The sequence below is a fragment of the Schistocerca piceifrons genome, chromosome 1 (genome assembly GCF_021461385.2).
Source record: "Schistocerca piceifrons isolate TAMUIC-IGC-003096 chromosome 1, iqSchPice1.1, whole genome shotgun sequence".
NCBI lineage: Eukaryota > Metazoa > Arthropoda > Insecta > Orthoptera > Acrididae > Schistocerca > Schistocerca piceifrons.
This window is the reverse complement of record NC_060138.1, coordinates 655351607-655367285: the sequence shown is the minus strand read 5'-3', so window position 1 is coordinate 655367285 and position 15679 is coordinate 655351607. Positions and strand designations below refer to the sequence as shown.

Genomic DNA, 15679 nt, shown 5'->3' with positions numbered 1-15679 from the left:
ATTCACTGAAGAAACTTAAGATGTTACTCATGCAAGAAATAAGTGTCTTACAAAGAAACTGGAGGCCCAGGCTTGAATATCGATTATCAGTCTCGGATCTTTCCTGGGTTGAACTAATAGAGGAAATGGGATCCAACAAAGGGCAGTAGGTTTCGTCAGGACATAGTTTAGTAAGTGCGGGAGCTTTATGGACACGCTCAACCAACTCGAGTGGCAGGCGCTACAAGAGAGGCGTTGCTTGCCACGGAGAGGTTTACTGCTGAATTTCCGAGACCGTGAAATCGAAGAAGAGCTGGACAACATGTTACTGCCGGCCGCAGTGGACGAACGGTTCTAGGCACGTCATTCTGGAACCGCGCGATCGCTTCGGTCGCAGGTTCGAATCCTGCCTCGGGCATGGATGTGTGTGTTGTCCTTAGGTTAGTTAGGTTTAAGTAGTTCTAAGTTCTAGGGACTGATGACCTCAGATGTTAAGTCCCATAGTGCTCAGAGCCATTTGAACCAACATGTTACTTCCTCCCTCATATGTCTCGCGAAAACTCGACTACGAGAAATCAGAGAAATTAAAAGATCATACAGAGGTTAATCGACTATCCTTTTTAATACAGCGAATAAGAGAATTTAAATAATTATTAATTTCAATTCTGTGTAATATTTTCCCGGTATCTCAGCTTACACTTAGAATTTCAAAATTTGCTTTTGAGCTTTTGAGACAACATTTATTGGGTTTACAGGAATAACTATACAAAACTTCATAATTTTAGCCTTCACACATTCTGAGAAAAACGTACATAAAATATAAAAAAATTCAGGAAATCCAGTCTAAAAATCAACCTAGAGCTTTTATTATGTTACCTCTATGGAACGTCCCACATTTGTACTTAGGATTCTCTTTGCCTTCAAGGCTTCTCTTCTGGCTTCTTGTTTGCTGCCTTATTTACTTTACCAGGTCTTCAACTGAGTTTTCAGTGCTGTAAACATATTTTTCTCAAAGTGTCTTGAGTGAAATTTCCAGGTTTACTGAAGAATGGGATACAACCCGTCGGCTTTGGCCAATGATGTCAGAAGTTACAACGGACGATGTATTGCAGAGATTTAACAGCAAAGACTAATGTTGAGAAACAGAGGAATGCAGGACAGAGAAAACAGAGGTAGACACATATCACGTGCATTTATATTTCGAACATAACATTAAGTATATTGCTTCTTTCAGTCCTAGTAGCCTATTCTTCAGTTGACATATATAGCTCAACTGAAGAATGGGATATTAGTGAAAAAACGAAAGTAAAAAGGGAATAAAGTAACGTTAGCATCGAATACCTTAGTTGACATATATGAGTTATATCCCGAACTTCAGCTGATCTGTAGAGGTTAACTGCAGTACAGGATACAAATTTAACATATGTCGACTTTTACGCCTTTGCTAGCACTAGTATCCTATTCTTCAGTTGGCCTATGTAGGTCAACCGAAGTAAGGGGTACAATTTTTTTGATTTTGCTGAGCAACAATCATACAGTACTTTTAAAGGAACACACTGCCATTTGCCTGTTTTATTGTTTGATTAAACAGAATCCAGGTTGCGGCCTTTTATGCCATTTTCAAGTATTTTATTTTATGTCTTTAACATGTACTGGAGAACAACAAGTTAAGTGTCCTGCAATATACTGTATGTTAAAGACATAAAATCAAATACTTGAAAATGGCATAAAAGGCCGAAACCTGTTTTTTACTTAAATAAAGAATAAAATAGACAAATGGCGATGTGCTCCTTTCAAAAATGCGGGGTACAAATTTCACAGGTGTTGCTTTTTATCGCCTAAGATACTACTAGCTTCCTATTCTTCAGTTGATACTAGTATTAGCGAAGGCGAAAAGCTGACATACGTAAAATTTGTATCCCATATTTCAATTGACCAATGTATGTCAACTGAACAACAGGATTCTGAATTAAGCCTTTACTTATTTTTATCATTTAAACACTGACCTACAGAATTTTCCCTGATAAAGACAACTTAAACTTAACCTATTCATTTATTACCCACACTATACAAGGGCAATGCAATCTGACCGCTATACAGTGACAACATGACTTCCAATAATTAACACAAAAGAATGACCCTGAATTGTAAGAAATCCTAACAACGATAAAAGTCATAAAAATATGAAATTAAAGAAGTATGAACTACCCTCAAATCTGTTAACTGCCTAAACTCATTTCAATCACGAACCCAATTTTTTTTATAAGTCACTTACTTCACAGCAAATCTTCATACCGCGAACTACAGCAGTTACAGCAAGCAGCAACTACAGCCAGCTAAATAACAAGATTGTAACTACTATAGACTCTGACTACTAGGAGGCATATGGTTAGCAAAAGAAAGATTTTGTTGAAGAGCAAACAATGTATTTAGAAAATTTTACCTTATTCGTGTGGCATCCAGTTCCAAAAATTATATAGCTGTCAATAATTTCACTACCGAAATACTATCAACAACATCCATCCTCCTACATTTCCTTACGTCTCACTTTACAATGCATGTCCTACCAACACAGAGAAAAACAGGTCCGCACACTTCTCTATCCACTCGCCAACTGCTAGTCCGTCCAACCACAGAATCTCTGCCGGGGGCGCAAAGAGCTGTCAGCGATATTAACACAGTCTGACAGTCTGTAGCGCTGCCAACATACAAACAGGCTACTTACAATGCTAATGCTAGCGAAGACGAAAAAATCGAAGTATTTAAACAGTGGTATCCTGTACCTCAACTGAACTACGCGAAGGCGAAAAAAGGCGACATACATAAAATTTGTATCCCATACTTAAGTTAATCTATTAAGGTGACTAAGGTATGGGATAGAATCTTCTTTTTCCGCCTTAGATGCTAATAGCATCGACTGAAATTTGTCATAGAAGTACTAGCGACGACGACAAAACGTGCAACAGTAAAATTTGCATCCCGTACTTCAGATGAACTATGTAGTTTAGCTGAAGAATGGGATACAATAGTTTGCAAAGGCGAAAAACTCGACGTACGTAAAATTTGCATCCCATACTTCAGTTGAAGTAGTAGGTCGTCGACTGAAGAATAGGATACTAGTGCCAGTGAAGGCGAAAAATGGCGACATACTTCACATTTGTACCCCGTACTTGAGTTGATCTACATAGGTCAACTGGAGAATAGGATACTATCGTCGTAGTTCAACTGATATACAGGATGCCAATGTTACGTATGTCGCTTTTTTCGTTTTTGCTATCACTAGTATCCTTTTCTTCAGTTTTCAAATATAGGTCGACTGAAGTACGGGATACAAATTTTTCGTATGTCGGTCTTTTCGCCTTCAACATTATTAGTATCAACTTAAAAATAGCATAGTAATACTAGTTCTAGCGAAGACGACAAAAAGCGACAACTATAAAATTTGTGTTCCATACTGCAGTTGACGAACCCTGCTTCAAGTCTTCCATACTCATAGGAGTAGATAAATCGATATCTACAAACGAAAATCAAAAAGTAAAAATTGTCCAGAATGAAAAACAATTTTTCCAAAATATCTCACACTCACTAAGAATGAATATAAGTACCGAATAAACTGGAACGAACAAATGATTTAAATTAATACAAGCGACAAAAACCGTACACAATGTCTAGCTGTGTCTTTCAAAAACACATTAACTTCTTTGAATTTACTGTGATGACTTCTCGCCACAGGAGATAACCGACTTATCGCCTATGGCTCGAAAATAAAGATACTGGTCAAAGCCGACTGGTTGTATCCATTCTTCAGTTGACCCAAATTTCCTGTCCTAAAGCTCATTCTCTAATACCTCCGTCCTCCCTACGTTTCCATAATTAAATACAAGAACGGCACCATAAGTTGCAATTCTGACAACTATAGATGAAAATGTGGTTTAGGGTATCGTTTCCATATGAGTGAATTAAGTTGCGGAACAGACACAGATAATCTATAAAAGAAGAGAGTACATATCACACCCTTCTAGATGCAACCGGTGCAAATTTGCTTGAAACTAATCCATGGAGTCTTTGTTCACCTACCTAGTATGAAGAGTGGCTTCAAAAAGTGGGGGTGGCAGGAAGGCCGCGTCCCACATTTAATTATTTTCCATGCATTTTGGATGCGATTTCATCACTGAAACTTTGGTAATTGATTGTCCAAGAGCTATACTACCAAATAAAAAATTAACTCAAATTTTACTTTATCCGTGAATTTCATGAACGTAAATAAATAAGAATTACTGACAGCCTTGACGAATTCATAAGTTATGTCACGACACGAATTTTGTTATCAACATCATCTTTTTGTGGAACAGCTTAACCATCATAGCTGAATAGATAAAAAGAACACAAACAAATGGAAAAGTTTCATTTGTAACGGAATGACTGAAATATTTCAGTATCCTACACGTAGTCACTGTAAAATGTATTTGGGGATCAAAATCCTGTAGATTCGTTCACGCGAATAGCGTTGAAAACTTGGTGATATTGTTCACCTTGACTACTGAATGTCTATATGACAGATGCTGGAACAAGAACATGTGTAAAACTGATAAACTCCACTGGGCCCTTACGGCCACAAAATATAGGTCACAATGGTGAGCACGTGATTTAAAGACATATACCTTTCGTTCACTAAGGGTACAAACGACAAGGTTAGATGGACAAGTAGTTTGACAGCTTTGGAGATGCGAAATAGTCTGACGTACTGGATTAAGTGAGTTCAAGAGAAATAATTTGCTTCTGAATCATCAGTGTCACTAAATTATCTAGAATCACACGATATAACCCTTCCCTGTCTAACGATTAGATTCAGTCTTGTGACCGACTGCACGAGCCGCGTTTTGCCCCACAAAAGAACATCTAGTTATCCTAAACGGGCACCATCACTTCTCTTAATTATGTAATCACGTATAAAACTTAAGCACTACGCTTGAGGAATTGTGAGAAGGACATTAGATTTTACGAGAAGGACAACCTAGCAAAAGTCTCCATATTTTTCCCATATAAGGTATTTCATAACCTTGACCACGAAGAGATTTAAGTTCCAGTATCATTCGGCGAAGTTCATCCCATATGACCGTTCGCAATTACAGGCACTGGCTTCGAAGTAGCGTTATGGATTCACCACCGGCAGAGATTATGACGGCCGTGGTGAGGAGCTTTCTTTTCACCATTTATTCCGATAACGCAGCCACGTTTCAACCAGGAAACAAGCAATTATCAGGCCTATTCCAGACGATTCAACGCATTCAGCTACTTAACTAGTCTGTACTTTAGCGAACCAAGTGCAAGTTTATACCCAGATAGGATACTTGGTGGATAGAATAGTGAAAGTAGATGATAAGTTCCACAAACGCTTGAGAAAGGTGTTTGTACGCTGTCAAGTAGTCTTTTTGTTGTTGTTGTGGTCTTCAATCCAGAGGCTGGTTTGATGCAGCTCTCCATGCTACTCTATCCTGTGCAAGCTTCTTCATCTCCCAGTACCTACCGCAACCTACATCCTTCTGAATCTGCTTAGTGTATTCATCTCTTGGTCTCCCTCTACGATTTTTACCCTCCACCCTGCCCTCCAATACTAAATTGGTGATCCCTTGATGCCTCAGAACATGTGCTACCAACTGAACCCTTCTTATAGTCAAGTTGTGCCACAAATTTCTCATCTCTCCAATTCTATTTAATACCACCTCCATAGTTATATGATCTATCCATACAATCTTCAGCATTATCCTGTAGCACCACATTTCAAAAGCTTCTATTCTCTTCTTGTCTAAACTAATTATCGTCCATGTTCCACTCCCATACATCGCTACACTCCATACAACTACTTTCAGAAAAGACTTCCTGACACTTAAGTATATACTCGATGTTAACAAATTTTTCTTCTTTAGGAACGATTTCCTTGCCATTGCCAGTCTACATCTTATATCCTCTCTAATTCGACCATCATCAGTTATTTTGCTCCCCAAATAGCAAAACTCATCTACTACTGTAAGTGTCACATTTCATAATCTAATTCCCTCAGCATCACCCGACTTAATTCGACTACATTCCATTATCCTCGTTTTGTTTTTGTTGATGGTCATCTATATCCTGCTCTCAAGACACTGTCCATTCCGTTCAACTGCTCTTCCAAGTCCTTTGATGTCTCCGACAGAATTACAATGTCATCGGCGAACCTCGAAGTTTTTATTTCTTTTCCATGGATTTTAATACCTACTCCAAATTTTCTTTTGTTTCCTTTACTGCTTGCTCAATATACAGATTGAATAACATCGGGGAGAAGTTACAACACTGTCTCACTCCCTTCCCAACCACTGCTTCCCTTTCATGCCCCTCGACTCTTATAACTGCCATCTGGTTTCTGTACAAATTGTAATTTGCTCCCTGTATTTTACCCCTGCCACCCTCAGAATTTGAATGCCAGTATTCCAGTCAACACTGTCAAAAGCTTTCTCTAAGTCTACAAATGCTAGAAACGTAGGTTTACCTTTCCTTAATCTGTCATCTGAGGTAAGTCGTAGGGTCAGTATTGCCTCACGTGTTCCAATATTTCTACGGAATCCAAACTGATCTTCCCCGAGGTCGGCTTCTACCAGTTTTTCCATTCGTCTGTAAAGAATTCGCGTTAGTATTTGGCAACCGTGACTTATTAAACTTGTGGTTCGGTAATTTTCACATCTGTCAACACCTGCTTTCTTTGGGATTGGAATTATTATATTCTTCTTGAAGTCTGAGGGTATTTCGCCTGTCGCATACATCTTGCTTACCACATGGTACATTTTTGTCAGGGCTGGCTCTTCGATGGCTATCAGTAGTTCTAATGGAATGTAGTCTACTCCCGGGGCCTTGTTTCGACTCAGGTCTTTCAGTGCTCTGTCAAACGCTTCACGCAGTATTGTATCTCCCATTTCATCTTCATCTACATCCCTTTCCATTTCCATAATACGGTCCACAAGTACCTTGCCCTTGTATAGACCCTCTATATACTCCTTCCACCTTTCTGCTTTCCCTTCTTTGCTTGGAACTCGGTTTCCATCTCAGCTCTTGATATTCATATAAGTGGTTCTCTTATCTCCAAAGGTCTCTTTAATTTTCCTGTAGACAGTATCTATCTTACTCCTAGTGAGATAAGCCTCTACATTCTTACATTTGTCCTCTAGCTATCCCTGCTTAGCCATTTTGCACTTGCTGTCGATCTCATTTTTGAGACGTTCGTATTTCTTTTTGCCTGCTTCATTTACTGCATTTTTATATTTTCTCCTTTCATCAATTAAATTCAATATTTCTTTTGTTACCGAAGGATTTCTACTAGCCCTCGTCTTTCTACCTACTTGATCCTCTGCTGCCATCACTATTTCATTCCTCAAAGCTACCCATTCTTCTTCTACTGTATTTCTTTCCCCCATTACTGTCAATCGTTCCCTTATGTTCTCCCTGAAACTCTCTACAACCTTTGGTTCTGTTAGTTTATCCAGGTCCCATCTCCTTAAATTCTCACCTTTTTGCAGTTTCTTTAGTTTTAGTCTACAGTTCATAACCAATAGATTGTGGTCAGAGTCCACATCTGCCCCTGGAAATGTCTTACAATTTTAAACCTGGTTCCTAAATCTCTGTCTTACCATTATATAATCTATCTGACACCTTCCAGTATCTCCAGGCCTCTTCCATGTATACAGTCTTCTTTCATGAATCTTGAACCAAGTGTTAGCTATGATTAAGTTGTGCTCTGTGCAAAATTCTACCAGGCGGTTTCCAATTTCATTTCTTACCCCATCCCATATTCGCCTTCTACGTTTCCTTCTCTTCCTTTTCCTACAATCGAATTCCCGTCATCCATGACTATTAAATCTTCATCTCCCTTCACTATCTGAATAATTTCTTTTATCTCATCATTCAGTTCATCAATCTCTTCGTCATCTACAGAGATAGTTGGCATATAAACTTGTTCTACTGTGGTAGGCGTGGGCTTCGTGTCTATCTTAGCCACAATAACGCGTTCACTATGCTGTTTGTAGTAGCTTACCCGCATTCCTATTTTTATTATTCATTATTAAACCCACTCCAGCATTACCCCCACTTGATTTTGTATTTATAACTCTGTTTCCATCTGACCAGAAGTCTTGTTCCTCCTGCCATCGAACTACACTAATTGCCACTATATCTAACTTTAAGCCATCCATTTCCCTTTTTAAATTTTCTAACCTACCTGCCCGATTAAGGGATCTGACATTCCACGCCCCGATCCGTAGAACGCCAGTTTTCTTTCTCCTGATAACAACGCCCTTTTGAGTAGTCCCCGCCCGGAGATCCGAATGTGGGACTATTTTACCTCTGGAATATTTTACCCAAGAGGACGCCACCATCATTTAACCATACAGTAAAGCTGCATGCCCTCGGGAAAAATTACGGCTGTAGTTTCCCCTTGCTTTCAGCCGTTCGCAGTACCGTCACAGTAAGGCCGTTTTGGTTAGTGTTACAAGGCCAGATCAGTCAATCATCCAGACTGTTGCCCCCGCAACTACTGAAAAGGCTGCTGACCCCCTTCAGGAACCACACGTTAGTACGTTTGCCTGGCCTCTCAACAGATACCCCTCCGTTGTGGTTGCACCTACGGTACGGCTATCTGTATTGCTGAGGCAAGCAAGCGTCCCCACCAACGGCAAGGTCCACGGTTCACTGGTGGTGGGGGGGGGGGGGGGGGGGGGGAGGAGGAGGGGGGGCAAGTAGTCATAGAGTTACTGAATGCAATGTAAATAGGAAGAGATATCGCTATAAAATCGAGACCTATAGTATTGGCACCAGTTCATTTCCTAAACGACCATAAACAGGCAACCATTCTCACTGGTCCAGAACCTACAAGACGGATCTCGTAAAGAAATTCAAACTCGTGTAAAGGAGAATCTCTGGCGTCGATTGAAGATTGATTGTCTCATACTACAGAGGGATCACTAGGAAACACCGAGCTACTCATCACGAGCAAAGCCCAAGTTACAGAAGTGGTCACATTACAAGAGCACAGCATACCTGGGCACTGGTGGCAAAGAACTGTAGTGGAAAATTTACGCACGGCAGAGATGACATGGTCAGGTGTGCTGTGCTCTTGTAATCTGGTTCAATGTAATACAACGTGTTACGAGCCCTCCCAAGAACGCCACGTGCAGTGCCGAGCGCGTGGGCGCCGCGCAAGTTCGGAAACAAAGGATGAGTCGAGAGTAATTAATGAATATGAAATCAGGTGGCAGATTCGGGACCCTCCTGCTCTAACCCTAACCTGCATATCAGTTTTATTTCGAAGTATCTAAAGATTCAACCGCGAATTTAAACATCTAACAATTACAGAAACGAAGAAACTTTATAATAATAATTCCCTGCACACAGAGAAACCGAGATCGGTAAACAGATCTCGGCTGCCGTCATTTTGAGAGGAATTAATAAATTGTTCAAAATGGCGGCGGACGTTAAAAAGATTCTAGTTTAAACAGAGTGTAATCTTCGTCTTGAGGAACGCACGAACACACAACATCCCGCTCTCCCAACGGCCGAGGCTGCACCAGGTAGGGAAACTTCTGAGATTAAAAGGAAGCGGCCAAGTGTATGGCCCACTTGACTACCGGCAAGTCCCCACCGGCACTGCTGTACTTTTTTCAGCCGTAGAGATACTATAATCCGTTCATCATAAGAGTAAACCTGATGTAAGCAAATACAAACACGATGATTGGACGGAAGCCGCAGCACACGTACACTAGTGTTGTTACACTCTTGGAAGAAGGTCCTACTTATGCATTAGACGTCTTATTACAAAGTTATGTTAAATGAAACTTTAGGATATTCAAATGTATTAAAAGCCATCAACGTTTTTCTTAATCACACTTTGGCTACGTAGATTTTATTTAAAAAATCGTGTACAGTCACAGCCTCTGCAGCGTTGTGCTCTGATGGTCGCGCTGTTAATGCGCAGTATGAAAACTGCTGAGGCTGCTTTCTGTTCCGTAGTGAAAGACGCGCGTGGAACACGGTTAAAAGTGCCGAGAAAAAGGCTGTTCTTAATGTTTTTCATGAAGTTAGGAGGCTTTGAAGTTTTCCCAGCGTTGTATTCCCAGCGTTGTATTCCCAGTGTTTTATACACTGTGGTTGGAAATGTAATCAACAGTCAACGTGTGGCGCAGTCGTTAGCGTAATTATATTCGTGCGTAGGTTCAAATCTCCCGAACTTCGCTTTTTTTATCGTTCAGTCTCAAATACCTACATCTCGTGGTTATAAAACTCATCAACATTTTTTATGACTAATGCACGTCTTCTTGTTTCTAATTACAATTGGAAGCGAAATTCCCGTTTCTAATTCAAATAAAAATTCTTAATTATCTATCTTTTACGAAAGACTGTTCATAAAAGTTGTTTAAAATAAGAAAAAATAACAATTTAATTTTAGAGGGAAAAATGAAAAACCAAATCCTCTTTATTTGGACTGTGTCCATCGTTTTATACCACAGAGGTAGATGAGTATCTTAGAAACATGAAAAACAATCATTTTCACAGCATCGGACACATCATACAAATGCTGCAGTTTTACATTTTCTGATGTACCATTACAATATGAACACAGCAGAACTGACTTGGAGCCAAGCTGCGGGATTTGGCCCTAGAAGTAAGCTGCCAGACGTACTGGAACTAACGCACGCAGCTTTTCCACACGTCACTGTCGAACGCTGGCGGGATATAAATGTAAATGTCGTGTGACTAGGGCCTCCCTTCGAGTAGACCGTTCGCCGGATGCAAGTCTATCTATTTGACGCCATTTCAGCAACTTGCGCGTCGACGGGGATGAGATAATGTTGATTAGGATAACACAACACCCAATTCCTGAGTAGAGAAAAATCTCCGACCCAGGCGGGAATCGAACGCGAGCCCTTAGGATTGACATTCTGTCACACTGACAAATCTGCTACCGGGGGCGGACGGCGGGATACAGAACGGCTCGTTATAAAAACAGAAGAGAAAATACTGGTTGGCTTTGTATATTCTGTTGTTGACAGGCTCGTTAACACCGTAGCAGGTGACACTTCCAGAACTGAAATGTATTTCTCGGATAAGGAAGGAGCTAAGAGATTACCAGACGACTGACTGTAAGAAATACCATCAGTGGCTTCAATATTTAGCTATACGGTGAAATCTTTCAATACTCCCTTATGTTACACACAGCTTTACGCAGAAAAATTACCCTGTGGTTAAGTCAGGAATTTTCACCATTCTTGTTTTTAAATACAATAGTATATTAGCGATGAGCGATAACATGTTGCGGTTTTCGTCTAAACGTCTAAGGAGAGTATTGTGGGAGATTTTCAGTGTATTATTTCATTCAGCTTAAAAATTAAATGACATTCGAAGCTGTATTGCTCCTCTGCTCGTCTGTTTTTTACATGTGAACCGCTATTGGCCACGCCACTGCAGGCTAGTTGCACCAGCTGACCGGCCAGTGCTGTCCAAATTAAAAGCGCCGGTAAAGCTGTTGTACCGTATTATCGCTAAGGCCATGTGCGCGTAACGCACAGCCCGAAACGTACTCCTGTTATTGTACTTGACAGTACGCGAGACAACTTGGCTGCAGACCGATGTGAAACGGAAATCCAATGAGGTCCCAGCAAACGCAGAAGAATACATAGTGCAATGTTTACATCAGGTTTATTCTTATGCTGAACGGACTATAGTATGACGTAGCGACCAGCCCTGAGCATAACCGCTCCACCTCCATTTTGGAACCTCTTCTTGGAAGGTCCACTAGCTGCCGTCTCGCCCGCGACCACCTACTGTATAGAGGTACGCTCTGCCATGATACGATAAAGCTTAACGGTTCGTGACTTCGGGCACAGTCTAATGATGGTGCTCGGATTGGATCGCTGTTTCGGTCGTTTAGCGATCGTGAATTTCGCGATGCTACTGGAGAGCAGCAGCGCCAGCCTCGCGATAAGGTTCACCGAATTGTGCCACCCGTCACTGTTGTTACCAAAACCTAGTTCCCGTCGTTCACGATTCTCGCTCCAAGGTGTTCTCAGTTCAACTTACGTAGCTACAGGTGAATGCTGTCTCTATATGTCATTCTGTGAATCTATATCTGTCAGTGGAGTCTGCCCTCGGCTAAGGGTACGTTGCTCTGTTCAAAAATGGTTCAAATGGCTCTGAGTACTACAGGACAACACCTGAGGTCATCAGTCCCCTAGAACTTAGAACTACTTAAACCTAACTAACCTAAGGACATCACACACATCCATGCCCAAGGCAGGATTCGAACCTGCGACCGTTGCAGTCGCGCGGTTCCGGACTGAAGCGCCTAGAGCCGATCGTCCACCGCGGCCGGCTCGTTGTTCTGTGCTAGTTCCTAAATCTTTTATCTGTGATACGATTTCAACCGATTTTCCCCAGTATCCATTAAAGTCAGTGGCTCCCTGAAAGTGGGATCGCAGTCCATGCCTTCCCACGGTCTAGTACTGGGTAGAATAACCAATGAAATTCCGATAGCCTATCAGTATTTATCTGGCCCACTAGCTGGGGCAAGCTCATTTTATTCAGGCAGCCTGAGTTACGAAAACTGTGGCAGTCAGTGTAGGTGTGGTAGTGCACTGGGATAAGAACCGTAACAGCTGATCATCTCTTTGCGGCCAGATAAGAGGAGGGTGAATGTTGGGGAATGGTCAAAAAGCAGTCACCTAGAGTCACCTGGTCGATTTGGAGATGGTGCTGCCACTTACAGTCAGACAACGTATAGCAGTGTCACAGATAAGAGAGTACATTTAAGCAAACACATTGTGTCTATTCAGTAAAGTATGTTCGAGTGAGACTTACGTCTCTCCTCTTATTATTCATACTGATTATAACAATCTGCAATAACTCGAATAACATTTGTTGGTAAGTAACAAACGGAAACTACTCTTGTTCCGTCTTCAGCGGTGTACCAAATCAGTCACATTACGAGTTTTGGATTAGCCTGACAGATCCGACTATTCAGGTGTCTCTTTATGTGTGCTACGCATCCAGATTACGTTGGTGTCACACTGAGGTGACAAAAGTCATGAGATACTCACTAAAATCCTGTCGAACTTCCTTTTTCTTGGCGCAGTGCAGCAACTCGACGGGGCATGAACAAGTCGTTGGAAGCACCCTTCAGAAATATTGAATCAATACGCCTTTACAGCGGTCCACAATTGCGGAAGTGTAGCCAGTGCAGGATTTTGTACACGAACTGACCTCCACATTATTTCACGTAATTGTCCCATGAAATTCATGTCGGGCGAAATGGGTGGCCATATCAATCACTCGGACTGTTTTGGAAACCAAGCACCTACGACTGTGGTCCGGTGATATCGCTATTTGAGAACATGAAGTTCATTAGTGCAAATTGTCTCCCAGTAGCAGCACATGATCTTTTTGAGTCAATGATCGGTTCGGTTGGACCAGAGGACTCAGTCCATTCCATATAAACATAGCCCACACCACTATGGAGCCACCACCAGCTTGAGCAGTGCCTCGTCGACAACATGGGTCCACAGCTTCGTGGGGCCTGTGCCACAGTAGCTCTAACCAACGGGAATCGTAACTTATCTGATCAGGCAATGGTTTTCCAGTCGTCTAGGGTCCAACCTATATCGTCCCGAGCCCAGGAGAGGCGCTGCAGATGATGTCATACTGTTAACAAAGGAACTCGCGTCTGTCGTCTGCTGTCATAGCCCAGTAACGACAAATTCTGCCACACTGTCCTATAAGACACGTTCGTCGTACGTCCCACACTGGTTTCTGCGGTTATGTCACGCAGTGTTGCTTGTCCGCTAGCACTGACAACCCTACACAAACACCGCTGCTCTCGGTCGTTAAGTGAAGGACCTCGACCACTGTGTTGTCTGAGGTATTCTTGGCACATTCTTGCTACTGTGGATCGCGGAGTACTGAATTCCTTAACGGTTTCCGAAATGGAATGTCCCATGCGTCCAGCTGCCATCATCATTCCATGTTCAGAATTTGTTAATTCTCATCGTGCGGCCATAGTCTGTAGCACTTTCATGCCGATGTGCTCTTTGACCATTTATTATTGTATATATACTTGCTTTTATCTTTATGTAAATTTATATGTACACGATGTGTGAATTAATTTGTATATTTTGCTGTATAATCAATTATGTATATTATGTAAATATCGCTGAGTAATCGCTGAGAGTATGTTAGGGAAACGTTAGGTTTTTGTCAACGAATAAATATCGTTGGAGTAGCGGCGTCTCTGGACGTGGGAGGATGTTACGTCAGAGCGCGCGCTACACAGAGAGAGAACTCTGATGTGAGACTTGGTGAAGTTCGGACGCATGGATGGCGTGCACTGTACTGGAGGAGTGATTGTTTAGGGGCACGTGGCAACTGATGAGCGTGGCCGGTGAAAATATTGGCTGCAGCAACATCAAGAACCCGCCACGCCAATATCATTGCCAATAACTCCCGTGCTCACTAATTATCATGGAAAGGAGCCAGCAGGAGTATCGTCGTCAGCAACTTCGTCACGGCGAGAATGGACTGAAGTAAGATGGCTGCATCACAGCTTATTGTCAACTAGTTTTGTTACGGCGTTACTCACCTTTGTGGTATTTTGCGAGTGAATAATTACCATAGTTTAATGAAAACTGTTTACCCGTGATTCTCCTAAAATCATTCACCAAGTAGGATCCTGTCCTGTCCTATTGTTACAATAATCCGAGTACCTTTTATGAAAAATGAAAATTGCAGTGCCAGTTAATCTTGCTTAGGAACTAAATGATCCAGTTAGATCAAAGATTTGAACTTGCAGCATTCAGTAATTTCAGTCTCACTAACTTTAAATTTTAACTTTAATCTGAGGCGATCTAACTGTCGCAAATTGTAAATCAACTAAATTAAAATGATTCCTGGCACTATGAACAAAAGCACTAACTAGAATTAAAGAGTGAGTGCTAATATCAGTGATTATTGTAATTTGTTGTTTGTAAAGTTCTGGTTCACATTTTGACTTGCAGTCGTGCTAAAGAATAATAATTACCTTTTGATACAGTAATTATCAATTTCTACTTCCCTGTTCAGAAGTCAATAGAGTTTCTTTTAATTATTTTTTTGCCATTTTCAGAATTCATATGAAAATAGTAGACGTTATTGTGAGGTAGCGCCATTGTCACTTACAACAGTAAGTAACGATTAATCTAAGTGTTATCTTGTATGTTTTCAAAATTTCAGCTCTATTATTAATGATATTTCGAGTGCAAACTATTTTATTTCTCGCTTTATTACGTAAATGTTTCAATTGTTTTTGCTAACGTGCGTGCAGCCCTCTGTTGCCGCCCGTGTTTGAGTAATTCTTGACATTGACTGTTCGGCTCATTAATTCACCTACCGAACGGAAACATTGCCCAATTGGGCTGGCGACCGTATTTCTTTTACCTATAATTATTTCAGCAACTCTTATTATTCTGTTCCGATGCACGTGGTACCCCTTCTCGTTGGCACAGTACTTGAATGGTAGCACAAACCTTTCGAACAACCATACTAAATTTTACAGTAATTAAGTAGGCGGAATAAGTTGTCCTAGAAGGCATCTTGTTGTTATCCTCTCCCTCATTTATCGACTTCATACTGAATCTTCGGAACGATAGCCTTT

General features: G+C 41.2%; 1 protein-coding gene across 1 annotated transcript in view; it reads right to left on the bottom strand.

Moving 5' to 3' along the window:
• Window positions 1-15679, bottom strand: part of LOC124762622 (facilitated trehalose transporter Tret1-like) — a 109073-nt gene that overhangs the window by 21404 nt on the left and 71990 nt on the right. The window lies entirely within an intron of this gene.